General features: G+C 38.6%; 1 protein-coding gene across 16 annotated transcripts in view; it reads left to right on the plus strand.

Annotated features, from left to right (window-relative positions):
- NCOA1 (nuclear receptor coactivator 1) overlaps positions 1-19,409 on the plus strand; it is a 478,179-nt gene that overhangs the window by 346,930 nt on the left and 111,840 nt on the right. The window contains exon 1 of one of the 16 annotated variants that reach the window (XM_077152271.1): positions 14,300-16,284. The exons of the other annotated variants lie outside the window; for them this stretch is intronic. The gene's annotated coding sequence lies outside the window, so the exon portion shown is untranslated. Of the gene's footprint in view, positions 1-14,299; positions 16,285-19,409 lie in introns of those variants that run through there. 16 annotated transcript variants of the gene reach the window in all.

Genomic DNA, 19,409 nt, shown 5'->3' on the forward strand with positions numbered 1-19,409 from the left:
TAGGGTTTCTGTCCCACATTGCCAGGAAAGTCCACACCCCTGGGAGTCATGTCCCACATAGACAGGGAGGGTGGTGAGTCTGCTTGTTGTGTTGGCTGGAGAGAGAGGCCACATCTGAGCAACAAAAGAGACTCTCTTGGGGCTAACTCTTAGGCCTAAATTTTAAATAAGCTTGACCTATCCTTTGTGGGGTTAAGTTTCATATGAACAAACCCCAAGACTGGGGGCTCAGCCTATAGCTTTGATTGTCCACACTGCTTGTGAGAATATCAAGAATTCAACTGGGGGGGGGGGGTTGAATTTTCCCCCGTTCTCACCATTCCCCGAAGGGGACTTTGCAAATACTTTTCCACTCACTGATCAAATCACTGTGGGATTCATCGGGGCATCACTCTGGACAAACCAACAAAATCTCATGTCATAATCAAGGTTCCATGTACTTATGTTGTTCAACCAACTATCTACATAAGTTATATTAGGACATGCACTAGTCGAAATATAAATTTTATACCAAATAAACATTTTCTGCTTTAGTCTCATATATAAGGCAACATTGTAAAATATTAATTACCATCTATTTTCAGCACCCTGCAGTAATGACATTCCTTTGTTCTTCCTCATGCAAAAACATTTTTAAAATTTGTACATTAGTCACTATTATTATACACTCTAGGCATTCCTAGATTATACCATCTCAATCTTTAAACATCTATCTTTCTTTCTGATTTCATTTATGCCCCCAGCCCTCCTCCCTCTATCATTCTCACATGCAGCTTCATTCAGTGTTTTAACATAATTGTATTACATTTAGGTAGTATTGTGCTGTCCATTTCTGAGTTTTTGTATTCAGTCCTGTTGCACAGTGTGTATCCCTGCAGCTCCAATTACCCAATATCTTACCCTATTTCTATCTCCTGATGGTCTCTGTTACCAACAAAATATTCCAAATTTATTCACTAATGTCAGTTCATATCAGTGAGACCATACAATATTTGTCCTTTTGTTTTTGGCTGGTCTCACTCAGCATAATGTTCTCAAGGTCCATCCATGTTGTTACGTACTTCATAACTTTATTCTGTCTTAAAGCTGCATAATATTCCATCGTATGTATATACCACAGTTTGTTTGGCCACTCGTCTGTTGATGGACATTTTGGCTGTTTCCATCTCCTTGCAATTGTAAATAATGCTGCTATAAACATTGGTGTGCAAATGTCCATTTGTGACTTTGCTCTTATGTCCTTTGAGTAGATACCTAGCAATGGTATTGCCGAGTCATATTGCAATTCTATATTCAGCTTTTTGAGGAACCGCCAAACTGCCTTCTACAGTGGTTGCACCATTTGACATTCCCACCAACAGTGAATAAGTGTGCCTCTTTCTTCACATCCTCTCCAGCACTTGTCATTTTCTGTTTTGTTGATAATGGCCATTCTGGTGGATGTGAGATGATATCTCATTGTGGTTTTGATTTGCATTTCTCTAATGGCCAGGGACATTGAGCATCTCTTCATGTGCCTTTTGGCCATTTGTATTTCCTCTTCTGAGAAGTGTCTGTTCAAGTCTTTTTCCCATTTTGTAATTGGATTGGCTGTCTTTCTGTTCCTGAGTTGAACAATCGCTTTATAAATTCTGGATACTAGATCTTTATCTGATATGTCGTTTCCAAATATTGTCTCCCATTTTGTAGGCTGTCTTTTTACTTTCTTGATGAAGCTCTTTGATGCGCAAAAGTGTTTAATTTTGAGGAGTTCCCATTTATTTATTTATTTCTTCAGTGCTCTTGCTTTGGGTGTAAGGTCTATAAAACCGCCTCCAAGTGTAAGATTTATAAGAAATTTCCCTACCTTTTCCTCTACCTGTTTTATGATCTTAGACCTAATGTTTAGATCTTTGATCCATTTTGAGTTAACTTTTGTTTAGGGTGTAAGATATGGGTCCTCTTTGATTCTTTTGCGTATGGATATCCAGTTCTCTAGGCACCATTTATTGAAGAGACTGTTCTGTCCCTGGTGACTTGACTTGACTGCCTTATCAAAGATCAAATGTCCATAGATGAGAGGGTCTATATCTGAACACTCTATTCGATTCTATTGATCAGTATATCTATCTTTATGCCAGTACCATGCTGTTTTGACCACTGTGGATTCATAATATGCCTTAAAGTCAGGCAGCGTGAGACCTCCAGCTTCGTTTTTTTTTTCCTCAGGATACTTTTAGCAATTTGGGGCACCCTGCCCTTCCAGATAAATTTGCTTGTTGGTTTTTCTATTTCTGAAAAGTAAATTGTTGGGATTTTGCTTGGTATTGCATTGAATCTGTAAATCAATTTAGGTAGAATTGACATCTTAACTATATTTTGTCTTCCAATCCATGAACACAGTATGCTCTTCCATCTATTTAGGTCTTCTTTGATTTCTTTTAACAATTTCTTGTAATTTTCTTTGTATAGGTCTTTTGTCTCTTTAGTTAAATTTATTCCTAAATATTTTATTCTTTTGGTTGCAATTGTAAATGGAATTCGTTTCTTGATTCCCCCCTCAGATTGTTCATTACTAGTGTATAGAAACACTACAGATTTTTGAATGTTGATCTTGTAACCTGCCACTTTGCTGTACTCGTTTATTAGCTATAGTAGTTTTGCTGTGGATTTTTCAGGGTTTTTGACATATAGTATCATATCATCTGCCAACAGTGAGAGTTTTACTTCTTCCTTTCCAATTTTGATGCCTTGTATTTCTTTTTCCTGTCTAATTACTCTGGCTAGAACTTCCAACATGATGTTGAATAACAGTGGTGATAGTGGACATCCTTGTCTTGTTCCTGATCTTAGTGGGAAAGTTTTCAGTTTTTCCCCATTGAGGATGATATTAGCTGTGGGTTTTTCATATATTCCCTTTATCATTTTAAGGAAGTTCCCTTCTATTCCTATCCTTTGAAGTGTTTTCAACAGGAAAGGATGTTGAATTTTGTCAAATGCCTTCTCTGCATCTATTGAAATGATCATGTGATTTTTCTGCTTTGATTTGTTGATATGGTGTATTACATTAATTGATTTTCTTATGTTGAACCATCCTTGCATACCTGGGATGAATCCTACTTGGTCATGATGTATAATTCTTTTAATGTGTTGCTGGATTCGGTTTGCTAGAATTTTGTTGAGGATTTTTGCATCTATATTCATTAGAGAGATTGGTCTGTAGTTTTCTTTTTTTTGTAATATCTTTGCCTGGTTTTGGTATGAGGGTGATGTTGGCTTCATAGAATGAATTAGGTAGCTTTCCCTCCTCTTCAATTTTTTTTGAAGATTTGAGCAGGATTGGTACTAAGTCTTTCTGGAATGTTTGGTAGAATTCATATGTGAAGCCATCTGGTCCTGGACTTTTCTTTTTGGAAAGCTTCTTAATGACTGATTCAATTTCTTTACTTGTGATTGGTTTGTTGAGGTCATCTATTTCTTCTCGAGTCAGAGTTGGTTGTTCATGCCTTTCTAGGAAGTTGTCCATTTCATCTACATTGTTGTATTTATTAGCATAAAGTTGTTCATAGTATCCTGTTATTACCTCCTTTATTTCTGTGAGGTCAGTGGTTATGTCTCCTCTTCCATTTCTGATCTTATTTATTTGCATGCTTTCTCTTCTTCTTTTTGTCAGTCTTGCTAAGGGCCCATTAATCTTATTGTTTTCTCATAGAACCAGCTTCTGGTTTTATTGATTTTCTCAATTGTTTTTATGTTCTCAATTTCATTCATTTCTGCTCTAATTTTTGTTATTTCTTTCCTTTTGCTTGCTTTGGGGTTAGTTTACTGTTCTTTCTCCAGTTCTTCCAAGTGGACAGTTAATTCCAGAATTTTTGCCCTTTCTTCTTTTTTAATATAGGCATTTAGGGCAATAAATTTCCCTGTTAGCACTGCCTTTGCTGTGTCCCATAGGTTTTGATATGTTGTGTTTTCATTTTCATTTGCCTCGAGATATTTACTGATTTCATTTGTAATTTCATCCTTGACCCACTGGTTTTTTAAGAGTGTGCTGTTGAGCCTCCACATATTTGTGAATTTTCTGGCACTCTGCCTATTATTGATTTCCAACTTCATTCCTTTATGATCTGAGAAAGTGTTTTGTATGATTTCAGTCTTTTTTAATTTATTGAGATTTGCTTTGTGACCCAGCATATGGTCCATCTTTGAGAATGATCCATGAGCACTTGAGAAAAAGGTGTATCCTGCTGTTGTGGGGTGTAATGTCCTATAATTGTCTGTTAAGTCTAGCTCATTTATTTATATTCAAATTCTCTGTTTCTTTATTGATCCTCTGTCTAGATGTTCTGTCCATTTATGAGAGTGGGAAATTGAAGTCTCCAACTATTATGGTAGATGTGTCTATTTCCCTTTTCAGTGTTTGCAGTGTTTGCCTCATGTATTGTGGAGCATTCTGGTTCAGTGCATAAATATTTATGATTGTTATGTCTTCATGCTGAATTGTTCCTTTTATTAGTACATAGTATCCTTCTTTGTCTCTGTTAACTGTTTTACATTTGAAGTCTAATTTGTTGGATATTAGTATAGCTACTCCTGCTCTTTTCTGGTTCCTATTTGCATGAAATGTCTTTTCCCAACCTTACACTTTCAACCTATGTTTATCTTTGGGTCTAAGATGTGTTTCCTGTAGACAGCATATAGATGGGTCCTGTTTTTTAATCCATTCTGCCAGTCTATGTCTTTTGATTGAGGAGTTCAATCAATTAGCATTTAGTGTTATTACTGTATGGGTAGTACTTTTTTCTATCATTTTGCCTTTTGTATTTTATATGTCGTATCTAATTTTCCTTCTTTCTACACTCTTCTCCACACCTATTTCTTTTGTGTTTTCATATCTGTCTCTAGTGCTCCCTTTAGTATTTCTTGCAGAGCTGGTCTCTTGGTCATAAATTCTGTCAGTGATTTTTTTGTCTGAAAATGTTTTAATTTCTCTGTCCGTTTTGAAGAACAATTTTGCTGGGTATAGAATTCTTGGTTGGTAGTTTTTCTCTTTTAGTAATTTATATATATCATCCCACTGGGTTCTAGCCTCCATGGTTTCTGCTGAGAAATCTATGCATAGTCTTATTGGGTTTCTGTTGTCTGTGATGGATTGCTTTTCTCTTGCTGCTTTCAAGATCTTCTCTTTCTGTTTGACCTCTGACATTCTGATTAGTAAGTGTCTTGGAGTACGTCTATTTGGATCTGTTCTCTTTTGGGTATGCTGCACTTCTTGGATCTGTAATTTTAGGTCTTTCATGAGAGTTGGGAAGTTTTCAGTGATGATTTCCTCCATTAGTTTTTCTCCTCCTTTTCCCTTCTCTTCTCCTTCTGGGACACCCACAACAAGTACATTCATACGCTTCTTGTTGTCATTCAGTTCCCTGAGTCCCTGCTCATATTTTTCCATTTTTTCCCTATATTTTCTTTTTCTTGTCAAATTTCAGATGTTCTGTCCCCAAATTCACTAATCCTTCCCTCTGCCTCTTGAAATCTACCATTGTAGGTTTCCATTGTTTTTTCCATCTCTTCTACGGTACCTTTCATTACCATAAGTTCTGCAATTTGTTTTTTCAGACTGTCCATTTCTTTTTGTTCATTCCTTACCTTCTTCATATCCTCCTCAATTCATTGATTTGGTTTTTCATGAGGTTTTCCATGTCTGTTCGTATATTCTGAATTAATTGTTTCAGCTCTTGTATCTCATTTGAACTGTTGGTTTGTTCCTTTGACTGGTCCATATCTTCAGTTTTCCTGGTGTGATTTGTTATTTTTTGCTGGCATCTAGACATCTAATTACCTTAATTAGTTAATTCTGGAGATTACTTTCACTTCTCTTACCTAGGGTTTTCTTGCTGGATGAATTTGTTGTCTATCTGTTCTTTGACATTCAATTTAGCTTTTTCTGGACCTCTAGCTTAGGTTTTGTTTAACAGAGGAGAATTTTTCAATTCTTGTTTTCTTGTTTCTTGCCCTGCTTGTATGGTGCCTTTTTCCTCCCACCCTTAGGAGGGTCTACATAGGTATTATAGCCCCTAGGTATTATAGACCCCAGCCGGGTTTTCCCAGACTAAACTGACCTCCTCTCAGGGGGAAGGAGTCACCTGCATCAGTTTTCCCTGAGGGTGAGACCCAGCAGGTTAAAAGACTTTCCTGTGAAGTCTCTGGGCTCTGTTTTTCTTATCCTGCCCAGTATGTGGCGCTTGTCTGCCTGCGGGTCCCACCAGCATAAAATGATGTGGCACCTTTAACTTTGACTGGGGGCGTGGTGGAGACAGAGGAGAGGTTGTAGGCTGGTTTTAATGGCTTCAAATTACCAAGCCCTGGTTTCTGAATTCCTTGACGGAGGGATTCCACCTGAGTTGGACTTCACCTCTCCCCTGGGGAAGGCACAGGCTAGAGACAAGCCCTAAAAGGAGCTTGTTTCTGCCTATGCCCGGGGCAGTTGCAGCCTGAGAAGTCATGCCACTGAATCCAGAGGCAGTCAAGCCTTTGTAGAAACACAGCCACAAAAAACTCTGTTTCTTTTCTTTTTTTTCTTTTTCCGTTAGCCCAATGAGCAACCTCCACTTTGACCAGGTTCATCTGAGCTGGGGGCCTATTTTTTAGTAGTAAGAATTTGTTAATTAATGCCACAATTGGTGTTTGGTTGGGCTCTGCCCCTGCTGCTGTTATAGTCTCTTTCCTTTCCCCACCTGGGAAACAGCCTGTGTTGAAGGGGCACCAGCCACTGTGGCTTGGGGAGCTCATGGTTCTGGGGGCGCTCGCAGTCATTCCAGCTGGTCCAGACTGGGGTATGCTATGTTTCCGGTCACTGGTGTGGCTCCAGGAGCTGTTCTATACTATTTCTGGTATTTAGTAGTTGTTCTAGAGAGCGAACTAAATCATGTACATTACTAAGCTGCCATCTTGGCCACTATCCATATTTTTTAATCCTCTGTCCTTATCATAGGTAAAAGGAGCATCAGACAGTCACACAGTCGTATTGTAAAAGCTTTATCATTATACAGTCATCTTCAAGAAACATGGCTACTAGAACACAGCTCTACAGTTTCAGATACTTCCCTCTAGTCACTCTAATATAACATAAGCTAAAAAGATTATATAATACATAAGAATAACCTCCAGGATATCCTCTCAACTCTTTGAAATCTCTCAACCACTAACTAACAGCAATGTGTTAGTTCTTTTTGGAATGTTTGATAAAATTCCCCTGTGAAGCCATCTGGCTCTGGGCTTTTCTTTGCAGAAAGATTTTTAATGACTGATTGAGTCTTTTTATTTGTAATTGGTCTTTTGATGGCTTCTATTTCTTTTCAAGTCAGTGTGTTTTTAGGAATTTATCCATTTCATCTAAGTTGTCTAGTTTGTTGTGATATAGTTGTTTTTATAGTATTCTCATTTTTTTTTATTTCTTCAGGGTCCATGATGATGACCCCCCTTGCATTTCTGATTTTATTGATTTGTATCATTTCTTTTTTTCTTTGTCAGCCTAGCTGAGCATCCATCAATTTCACTGATTTTCTCAAAGAACCAACTTTTCATTTTATTGATTCTTTTTATTGTTTTTTTTGGTTGTTGTTATCCAATTCATTTATTTCTGCTTTAATCTTTGTTATTTCTCTTCTGTTTGCTTTGAGGTTAGTTTACTGTTCTTTTTCTACTTTCTTCAGATGGTCAGTTAAGTCCTCGATTTTTGTCCTCTCTTCTTTTTTAATGTAGGCATTTAGGGTAGTAAATTTCCCTCTCAGCACTGCCTTTGCTTCATCCTATGAATTCTGATGTCTTTTATTCTCATTTTCATTTGTCTCCAGGTACTTACCAGTTTCTCTGGAAATTTCTTCTTTGACGCACTGAGTAAGAGTATGTTATTTAATATCCAAATATTTGTGAAAGTTCTGGTTCTTTGGTGGTTACTGATTTCCATCTACGTTCCATTTTGGTTATAGAAAGTGCTGTGAATAATTTCAATCTTTTAAAATTTATTAAGACCTGTTTTTTGCATATGATCTATCCTGGAGAACATTCCATGAGCACTAGAGAAGAATGTATGTCCTCATGTTTTGAGGCATAACAATATATATGGCTGTTAGGTCATATGTCACATTGTTTAGGTTCTCTCTTTCCTTATTGATCCTCTGTTTAGTTGCTCTGTCTATAGAAGAGAGTGGTGCATTGAAGTCTTCCACTGTTATTGTTGAAACATCTGTTGTCCCCTGCAGTTTTTCCCGTGTTTACCTCATCTGTTCTGGAGCTTCCTGATTGGTTGTATAGACATTAATGTTTTTTATTTCTTCTTGGTGATTTGTCCCTTTCATTAATATGTCATGCTCTTCCTTATCTCTTATGACATCTTTCCATTTAAAGTCTATTTTCTCTGATATTATTATAGTTACTTTTGCTTTCTTTTGTTTGCAGCTTATGTAGAATATCTTCTTTATCCTTTCACTTTTATCTATTTGTGTCCTTGGGTTTAAAATGAGTCTCTTGTGAGCAACATATAGATGGGTCATCTTTTTAAATCCATTCCATCAATCTGCATCTTTTAATTGGTGAGTTTAGACCATTAATGTTCAGAGTGATTACTGTAAAGGCAGTGCTTGAATCTAACATCTTATCCTCTGGTTTTTATTTGTCTGATCTATCTATCTATCTGTCTGTCTGTCTATATGTATATTTCCTTTTCTCTCTTTTCATCCTTTAAGCTACCTTTACTAATATTCTTCAGTTCTGTGCCCTCCTCAAGACTTCTCTCTCTCTCCTGTCTTTTTTTTTTTTTCAGCCAACAGAATTCCTCTTAGTATTTCTTGCAGGACCTATCTCTTGTTAAATTTCTCAGCATTTGTTTATCTGTGAAAATTTTAATTTCTCCCTCACTTTTGAAGGATAGCTTTGCTGGATAAAGAATTCTTGGCTGGAAATTTTTCTCTTTCATAATCTTAAATATATCGTACCACTGCCTTCTCACCTCTGTGGTGCCTGTTGAGTATTCCAAACTCAGCATTATATGGCTTCGTTTGTATGCAGTGGATTGCCTTTCTTTGGCTGCATTCAGGACTTTCTGCTTCTCTTCAGCATTTGACTATCCAATTAGTATATATCTCGCAGTGGGTCTATCTGGATTTATTCTATTGGGAGTTCACTGGGCTTCTTTGATTTGCATATTTCTGTCTTTTATAAGGGTTGGAAAGTTTTCCCCAATTATTTCCTCAAATAATCTTCCTAGCCCTTTACTTTTGTCTTCACCTTCTGAGATACCAGAGATTTTTATATTTTTGTGCTTCATGTTGTCCATCATTTCCCTGAGATCCAATTCAGATTTTTCCATCTTTTTCCCCATTTGTTCTTTTGCATGCTCAAATTCAGTTGTCTTATTCTCTAGTTAACTTACTCTTTCTTCTGCCTCTGTTTTTGTTTGTTTCTATTTATATTTTTAATTTATCTGTAGTATCTTTACAGATATATCTGTAAGATCTATTATTTTTCCATTTATTCTTTCAAATTCTTTATGCTCTTCTAGTGTCTTCTCAATATCCCTTATGTTGTTAGCCAACTCATTGAACTTATTTAGGAGATTTGAATGAACATTTTTAATTAGTTCTATATTCTGTGTCTGGTTTTTTAATTTGGTCATTTGGCTGAGACATATTTTCTTGCATCTTCAAGTGTTTATGATTTTCTCCTACCTTCAAGGCATTTCATTATCTTTGTTAGGTTATTTTGAAAATTGATTTACCTCACTCATAGTTGCTTAGGTTTACATTAAAGGTCTCCTTTTGTACTTGGTTTGTCAGTAATTCCCCACCAAACCAAGGTGAGGACGCATGCAAAGGGTGCAACTCTAATTGAAGATCTTTTAAAAGCTAGGCAGGAAGGCAGTTTGCCAGCCTGCACTTTCCACATCTTCCCAGTATACGGTGCTTTTGGGCTACCTGTTCCCCTTAGTCCTACCTCTCCGCAACTAAATCAGCCACCTTGATGGGATCCAAGAAGGTAAAAGTCCAGTGAAGGCCACAGTTCCCAGTGTTCACTGAAAGCTGCCAGCACTGGGGCTGGAAAATGGGTAATGTGCACCTTGACAGAAAAGCTGCTTGTGGGCATGATGGGTTTGGTGGTCCCCAGGCTCCTCTGTGGAAAGACCTTGGCCTATGGGACTGAGTATTTCAACTATCCCTGCCACAGCCAGCCTGGGAGTGCCTGGTGGTGCAGCACAGCGCACTCCTGTGTTCCCACCCTTTCACCTGTGCACATCATGAGCACTCCAGGTCTCTGTGCAGAGAGGATAGAAGCTTCAGGACCCAGGAGTCTCATTCACTGGCCTATTGCCAGATCAGGTCACTCTTGTCCCCCCTTCCTCCTAAGAGTAGTCCCCCAGTCTTAGCCGAAACCAGGTACCCACAGCAGCCTGCCTCAGTGGTGGGGGTCAGGCGCTGTGCTCTGCAGTGTCTCTGCACAGGTATACCAGGTCTGTTGGCTTCCAGGTTCCCCACGGGAGCTCCCTGCTGCAGGGCTGAGAGGAAGTTCTTTCAAGCCGATATGCAGGTGGTAGTGCTGGAGCACACCACTCCTTCAACTCCCACTCCAGCCTGCGCGCTGCAGCCTGCCCCTGGTGTACATAAACTCATCCCATCCTCTCAATCATAATTCCTCTGCTTTTTCAGCCAGATCGTCCCTATATCATTTAGGAGTCCCTCTCTGGTCACTTGTACCCTGGAACCGCTGTCTCAGTCATTTTTCTTTCACTTCTCTAGTTGTTCCATGGAACAGGGGTGAACTCAGCCTATCCTCTTCCGCCATCTTCCTGGAAGAACTCCACGTTTTATTTTAACAACTCTTAAGACACCGGACAGGTTAAGTGGTTTGCCCAAAGTTAGGTAGGTCATTGCAAAACTGGGATTGGAACCCGAGTTAGTAGACTCCCACTTCAATGATATTTCCACTCTGCTACTACTGGATACATTTGCTCTGAAGAGGACCTCAGAACATCTTGGTTGGTTTATCATGAACTCAGATTAAATACAGCAAAGATTGCTGTTTTGGTTGTTGTTGCTGTTATGTCGTTACTGGCTTCTTTAGCAAGGTCCCCTTCATATTTTACAGTGCCTTCTTCGTGGATAAAGAAACCCAAGTCACATAATCTTTTGATAATCCTTGTTGATCAGTCTGTCTAATCAGCTGCCCTCCATCTGTATTCCTCCCTCTTTTGTCTCTGTGATCGTTTTCATTTTCAAGTCTGTTAACTTCTTTGCTTGGCTATTACAAACTATTCTCCTGTGCACATGCAAGTAGAAATCAAATACTTATTTTGTTGTTTATACAAGTTAAAGATAATTGTAGAAAGACCGATTTTAATATTTTCCTTTTAAAGTAATATCTTCATATTTTTCACAAGTTAGAAAGATGTGCTGATTTTTGGAAGATATATATATATAATATACCTGCAGATATGTCATTTCAAGATAACTGAAGTAATCTAGTTTCAGAGATTAACACAGAAATGCCAAGTGTATTTTTTTTACAAATTGTTTTAATAGGATAGCTGCCATAATATTACATATGCTGACTTTTTCCTTAGTCACAAATTCATACATGGGGTATTTTAACAAGGCAAATGCCCAGGTTTTTTTAATACTAAAAAATTAAATTTTAAATGAAGTCAACATGAGGAACTTAAAATAGTAACTTTTAAAGCTAATGCGGTCTTCCTGTTCTTCTTGTATATATGTTAATAAAAATATAAAATAAACTTTTGTACTTTTCCCAAACTTATTCTTTCAGTTTAAAATTAATGCAAGAAATAAAGCGTTCTCTCTAAATCTGTAGAATAAGCTTTTAATGACAATAATATGTTTGATATAGTGTTTGAAATCTTATAAACCTTTTAGAAGTTAAGTTACCAACTCCCTGGTAATTACTTATTACTAATGTACTCATTTAAAAATATTTTGTATGAAATTTTTTAATCACAAAAAGCACTTTAAAAATCTGATATTTTATGGAATCCATTAAATGAAAGTGTTTTTATTTTTAAAATTTCATTGCTTTGAATCCATTTCTTTGCTTCTCTCTGGCCATAATGCTTAAGTTGTTGGCAAGTCATTTATGGCAGATGCTCATGAGGCAAGGGCTCTTCTTTGGTCCAGGGCTAACTACTGTCTAAGTTTCAGCCCCTAGCTTTACTGATTCAGAAATTTAATAATACCAGTTCATCTAGGGGTGTTCAAGCTCTAGAGCGCTGATATATATTAACAACAGTTATGAAAAAACTTGATTAAAAAGAAAACAGTATTAGTTTTATAATAGGAGGTATACCTTTTTAATAATATGAATGTCTGTATTCACTATTCAGAGCACTACCCTCCTAATAATTTAAATAATGTAACTTGATTTCCGTTCAGTCATCTCAAAGGAAATATCATAGGCTAGAACTTAGGATGCTCCATCTAGGACAATATAGAGTATACCTTTTAGTGATTAGCATCACCGTACTCATTGAATACTATCTATCTTTCCTATACTGAAAAAGAATAAACACTATCAGTCTTTACAACCTGACTCTTAAAAATAATATCATTATCAGTCTCTTCAAGATTCTCCCATCATTATACCTTGTATTTTGACTTCTAGGCTGAAATTGCTTTAGGGTAAGATTGTGAGGGATGGGTAGAGAATCGTAATTTCATCAGTAACATGCTTACAATTTCAGTGTTAAAGTAGGTCACTTCTAAGGTTTTTGCAAATGGATAAACCCATCTTAATAATGTGTCTTGGCTAAGTCCTGTATCTTGTTGCTGTGTTTTAGGATATATTTTACTTTTTGAGTAAAAAAAGGCTTCAGTCCTCTTGTTCTACCTTTGACGACTGTTGATGTACTTTATGTACATTCAGAACAAGGGTTAATCTTAATGCCACCTGGCTGATATGGATGTTATTTATTCTGCAGGCATTCTTTTTTTTTTTTTTTTTTTACCACTCCAGACTCAGTGTGTCTTACAAGCTTACAAGCATTCATCATTGCTTACAGGTATTCATTATTGCTAAGTCGTTATTTCCCTAGTCTAAATAAATCATGCCTCACCTTTGGCTTCCAGTCAGTTTCCTCTACTTCTGTACAGCACTTTCTATATTTCTGCCTTGTTTTATAATTGATTCTTTACTACACTGTAAACTCTTTTAGTATAGGTACTCCATTTTACTTCCTCTGTAGCCCATTTAATTCAGGGAGCACTGTGCTTTTCACAAAGCAAATGTTAGATAAATCTTTGAATTAACAAAGCATCATGTTAGTTGTGGGTAATATAAATATGGGTATTCTACTATGTATTTATAGTGTTATTTACACTATGTATTCCTTATCATAGGTTTCCCCAGCAAGATATTTAACAAATCCCTTGCTTTCTGAAATGATGATATTGAACCATAATGCAGCTCATTTCATTTATTTATCATAAATAGTTTATTATGTTTTTTATATATTGAGTTTGAGGTGATAGTGGGATAATCAAATGGGAATTTCCAGATAGCAGTTGGACACTCAGGTACTAAAATATTGAGATGAGAAAAATTGTACTTATCCTTCATAGTGGAAGTTTTAGAATAAAAACTAAATTCTGTCATTCCTCTGCCTGTAACCCTTCAATAATTCTCCAACTCAGATCCTTAAAATGGCTTTTGTGGCCTCATTTGATACAGCCTCCTGTTACCACTCTGACCTCATCTCTTGCCCTAAGCACACTGACTTTTCTCACATTCCCTCAGAATCATTGTTGTGCTTCTGCTTTAAGGCCTTAGATTAGCGCTTCCTCTTTCCCTTACCAGGAGCGCCTTCCCCCAGGTGGCATCTCGTGGTCCACTCCCTCACTTTCTTCATGCCTTTGTTCATGTCACACTTCTCAGTGAAGCCTTCCTAACTACTATAATTAACGTTGCTACCCCTTCCCTTAGACTCTATTTTTTGTATTATTTTTCTCCATAGCACTTACCACCTTCGAATATACTATATAATTTATTTTTATGTTTTATTTACTGTGTCTCCTTCATAATAGAATAAAGTTCCACGAGGATAGTTATTTTTGTTAATTTTGTTCACAGTTTTGTCCCCAGGATCTAGAACAGTGGCATATATTGAGATCTCCATATGTATTTGTTGCTAACTTAAGTTGGGCTGCTGCCCCCATTCATTTGAATTTTAGGCTTAATATTAAGTTTTAGACTTGTTTACTTTTGCTGGGAACATGAGACATTACCAAGGATTTTATTTTTAAGATCTTCTTGAGATTGAAACTAAAATTAACATAATTAACCTACTGTGATTGAGCAGGTACTTAGTCACTCACCAAATTCTGTGATAGACTCTCAGGAGGTGAGTTGATGTAGACATTGTACAGTTTGTTAAGGAAGTCGGATGTCTTGTGGGCAATGAAGATTTAGTGAAGGGTTTGTTTTGTTTTTGAATGCTGTATAGTGTGTGTCACATTTCATTCTTTTTCCATGTGACTACCCTGTTATATTCGCACCATTTGTTGATTTTTTTGGAAGTATTTCGGCTGGGAGTCAAACCCAGGTCTCTCGCATGGCAGGCAAGAATTCTACCGCTGAACAAACTACCTTTGTACCCCTTAGTGAAGAGTTTTGAACAAGACATTGAGGTGATCATATATATTTTTGGTAGCTTACTCTGGTGGCTTTGTAGAGAAGATGGACTTTAAGGAGGGCAAGACTGGAAACAGGAAAAGTATTTGAGAAGCTGTTTTGGTAGTTCAGCAGGAGATGATGAGAGCCTAATCCAGGATCTTGGTAAAGGAGAGAGCATAAGGACAGGATGGGTTTTACAAATATTTAGGAAATAAAAGTTGTCAAATCTTGACATTTGCTTGCGTGTGGGATATAAGAGAAGAGGCAAGAATGACACCAATGTAACAAGCAGACAAAAGGTACATAGGAGGAAATCTGAAGTTAGTTTAGAAAGTTGAATTTAAAGTGCCTGTATGACATCCAGATGGACATATGGTGGGGAGCTGCATTATGCTCAGGAAATTGGGCCTAGAGGTGAAGCTTTAGGAGTAATCAGTATAGAAGCATAGAGATGGTTTTCAAAACCACAAGAGAAAGTGAGACCATCCCGGAAAATATAGAATAATGGAAAAAGATCTAGCCAATAGAACCATTCAGAATTGTAACCCTTAAGAACTGGTGTAAAGTACTAAAAATATGCTAAGACAAAAATCACAATGGCTCTATTACTTGATTAAGTCATGGCTTAAGTATTACTTCTTCAGAGAAGCCTCATTTGCTCTCCCAACTAAACTTAGGTCTCTGTTGTTTTTCTCTTTGAACCCTAATCATTTCCTTTATGACTTTTTCCACAATTTAAAATTTTATATGTATTTGTGTGTTAGCATATTTAACTCAAAATTTGCCATTTCAACCATTCCCAAGTGTACAATTCAGTGGCATTGATTATATTTACAATGTTATCCCACCATCAATACCTTCCATTACCAAAGCTCTTCCATGACCCTAAATAGAAATTCTTCATCTGTTAAGCAGTAACTCCCTATTCACCCTCCCCCTAGACCCTGATAACCTCTGACCTGTTTTCTGTCTCTGAATTTGTTTATTCTAGTTATTTCACTTAGCATGTTCTGAAGGTTCATCCATATTGTAGCACATATCACAACTTCATTCCTTTTTACAGCTTTATGCACATGGCTGCATAAAAAAACTACCACATTTTGTTTATTCATTCATCTGTGATGGACACTTAATTGTTTCCTCCTTTTGGCAGTTCTGAGTAATGCTGCTGTGAACATCAGTGTACAAGTGCATACTTATTTTTATGTTTTATTTGTTGAGGATTTATTCTGTTAATCCATGAGGGTAGAAACCTTTCCTTTGTTCTGCACTATTTATCCAGGGCCACGTGCAGTGCCTGATGCATGATAAATGCTTGATTTACTTTTTAAGTTAATGAAAGAAATGTGACGTCACAGAAGCCAGTTGATAACGGTGTTTCCAGAGGAAACCATTTAAAATGCTGCCCCACGCAGTCTAATAAAATAGTAATAACAATAGCTAGCATGTATTAAGCATTGCTATAAATGAAAAGGATTCATTATATTTATTGATGAGGAAATATCGGATGATTTATCTACTAGATGAGCACTAGCCTCGTGGAGTTCTCACTCTAAAGAGGAAATAATACTTAGCCAACATTCTCCAGAAACTTACTGTACACTGTGTCACTCAACCCTCACTGCAGCTCTAAAGGTAGGTAAATATACTTATTATTCCTGTATTACAGATGAAGAAATAGGTTTAAGTAGATTATGTATTTAGCTGAAGGACATATAAGTAGTGGTTAAGCCACCACTTGAACAAGGTCTTTCTGACCCTAAAACCCATACTTTTAAGTAACATGCTAAAGTCTACTCTTAAAAATCACATTTAAAGAGAAATGTCATTGCTGTTGCTTAGAGGATGGATTAAAATGAGAGTTACTAGAATTGAGAAACCAGATAAAAAGATACCTTGTGCTCATCTAGAATATGAGGTATTTGGCTCAAAACTAGGATCATAACTATATCTGGGTATGAAGAAGGAGAAGACAGAATCTAAGATCTGTGGTCAGGGAAGAATTGGCAGAATATGGATATCAATTAGAAGTAAGACATGAAGGAGGAAGAAGAAAAATAATCATTACAAGATTGCAGTCCTAGGAACTGAACATTTTCACATGGTGCTTCTCCTAAGGAGGAATTGGAAATGTGCCCATTTTGTTGCGTGCAATAATAAATTCATGATCAAAATTTTTAGGGATTGTTTGCACAGCAAAAAGATTTTATTTGAGGTAGTCTTGAGTCTTGAGAAAAGGGCTACGAAGAAAGAGTTTTAGGACTAGAGAAAAAATATTTACTCAGAAATATTAACCTAAAGCCATGTGGCAGATTCTCATGGATCTCAGCATTCTTTATAATAAAGTTTACCAGCATGGCTGCTAACACTGCAGCACTCTAGTAATTTGGTAATTTAGAACTTAAGGATATTTCAAGCTTTTTCTCATTTAAGAATTGTCCCTCCTTTTACAAGGGTAGACATAGTGAATGAGAATGGAGAGGTATGTTGTTTCGTTCATAAAATCCAAAACCGTGATGACTGTAAGACCAAGGATAGGATTCTGAACTTCATTAGAGATTCTACAGAGGGTAGTGGTTGATGAGGATAGATCAGAAAGGATGTTTGTGTGCAGTCAATAACTGGCACAAATGTGAGAGCAAACCCTGTCTGGAGTGCCAGGGAGAATGACTTTGTGTTCTCTGGCACTTATACCAATGTCCTGACATAAGACAAAACATTTGATCTTTGTCACCTGACTATAGAAACACACAATTATGAGCACAGGCATACCGCAGAAATAGTATGGGTTTGGTTCCAGACCACCACAATAAAGTGAATATTGCAATAAAGCCAAAACACAAAGTTTTTGGTTTCCCAGGGATTATAAATAGTTATGTTTACACTATACTGCAGTCTGTAAGTGTGCACTAGCATTAGGTCTAAAAGATCAATGTATATACGTTAATTTAAAAATACCTTATTGGTAAAAAATGCTAACTGTCACCTGAGCCTTGAGAGTCATAATCTTGGCAGCCGACCCACCCGCCCTCCTTCTCTCCTCTTTCTCCGCCGGCCCGCCCTCCTTCTCCCCTCTTTCTCCGCCAGCCCGCTGCGCGGCGCCCACGCCCCGCAGCAGCCGACCCACCCGCCCTCCTTCTCCCCTCTTTCTCCGCCGGCCCGCCACGCGGCGCCCACGCCCCGCAGCAGCCGACCCGCCCGCCCTCCTTCTCCCCTCTTTCTCCGCCGGCCCGCCGCACGGCGCACACGCCCCGCGGCAGCCGACTTCTTCCCCCTCCTGCTCCGGCGGCTCTCCAACCACCACGGTGCCCTCTTCCGCCTTCACCGGCTCCTCCGCCACCAGCCTCGACAGCCTTGCCACCCTCACCTTTCCTCCTCCAGAACAGCTACTGGGGGAGTGGAGACAATACAGAGCAGCTCCCGGAGGCACGACGGAGATCAAAGGGACAGCGTACCCCATCCTGGAATGGCTGACTGTCTGGGAGAACCAGCTCCGGTGAGAACACCGAGGGACGCGGGCTTTCCTGGGCGGGACGGCAAGCGGCCGGAGTCCCTCCCTTCCTCCTTCCCAGGCCAGCTGGCAGAATTGGGCAGGCAGTCCCCTCAGGCTGCTGCGGCTGGCGTCCCCACCACGGCCCCCGGACCAACTGAAAGAGTTAGGTCAGAAATCCCCAGACTGCGGAGAACGGTGACCAGGGGGTCCCTTCCAAACACATGATTCCCCGGTCCGCCTGGGAACAGTGCACTCTCCCGGACTGCGACAGCTGGCGCCCTTCCACCACACTTGGCGCCCCGGGCCGACTAGGAAATTTGGTCGGGCGCTCTCACGTGCTGTGGCGGCCGGCGACCCTCCCCGCGTTAGGACACCCGGGCCGGCTGGCACTCTTCCAAGACGCTTCGGCTGCCAAACCTCCCCTACGGCGAGAGTTTTCCAGAGTTAAAGGACCCACAGCAACTTTTACTGGTGGATCCCGTAGACAAACGTGTGCCACGAGCGCCACCTACTGGGCAGGATAAGAAAAACGGAACCCAGAGATTTCACAGAAAAATCTTACAACCTGTAGGGTCCAACACCCAGGGAAATCTGACTAAATGCCCAGACGCCAGCAGAAGATAACAGATCACGCTCAGAAAATTGAAAATATGACCCAGTCAAAGGAACAAACCAATAGTTCAAATGAGATACAGGAGCTGAAACAACTAATGCTGAATATACGAACAGAAATGGAAAACCTCTTCAAAAACGAAATCGATAAATTGAGGGAGAACATGAAGAAGACATGGGCTGAACATAAAGAAGAAATAGAAAAACTGAAAAAACAAATCACAGAGCTTATGGAAGTGAAGGATAAAGTAGAAAAGATGGAAAAAACAATGGATACCTACAATGATAGATTTAAAGAGACAGAAGATAGAATTAGTGATTTGGAGGATGCAACATCTGAATTCCAAAAAGAAACAGAAACTATCCGGAAAAGAATGGAAAAATTCGAACAGGGTATCAGGGAACTCAAGGACAATATGAACCGCACAAATATACGTGTTGTGGGTGTCCCAGAAGGAGAAGAGAAGGGAAAAGGAGGAGAAAAAATAATGGAAGAAATTATCACTGAAAATTCCCCAACTCTTATGAAAGACCTAAAATTACAGATGCAAGAAGTGCAGCGCACCCCAAAGAGATTAGACCCAAATAGGCGTTCCCCAAGACACTTATTAGTTAGAATGTCAGAGGTCAAAGAGAAAGAGAGGATCTTGAAAGC

Source organism: Tamandua tetradactyla, chromosome 3 (assembly GCF_023851605.1).
Source record: "Tamandua tetradactyla isolate mTamTet1 chromosome 3, mTamTet1.pri, whole genome shotgun sequence".
Taxonomy (NCBI): Eukaryota; Metazoa; Chordata; class Mammalia; order Pilosa; family Myrmecophagidae; genus Tamandua; species Tamandua tetradactyla.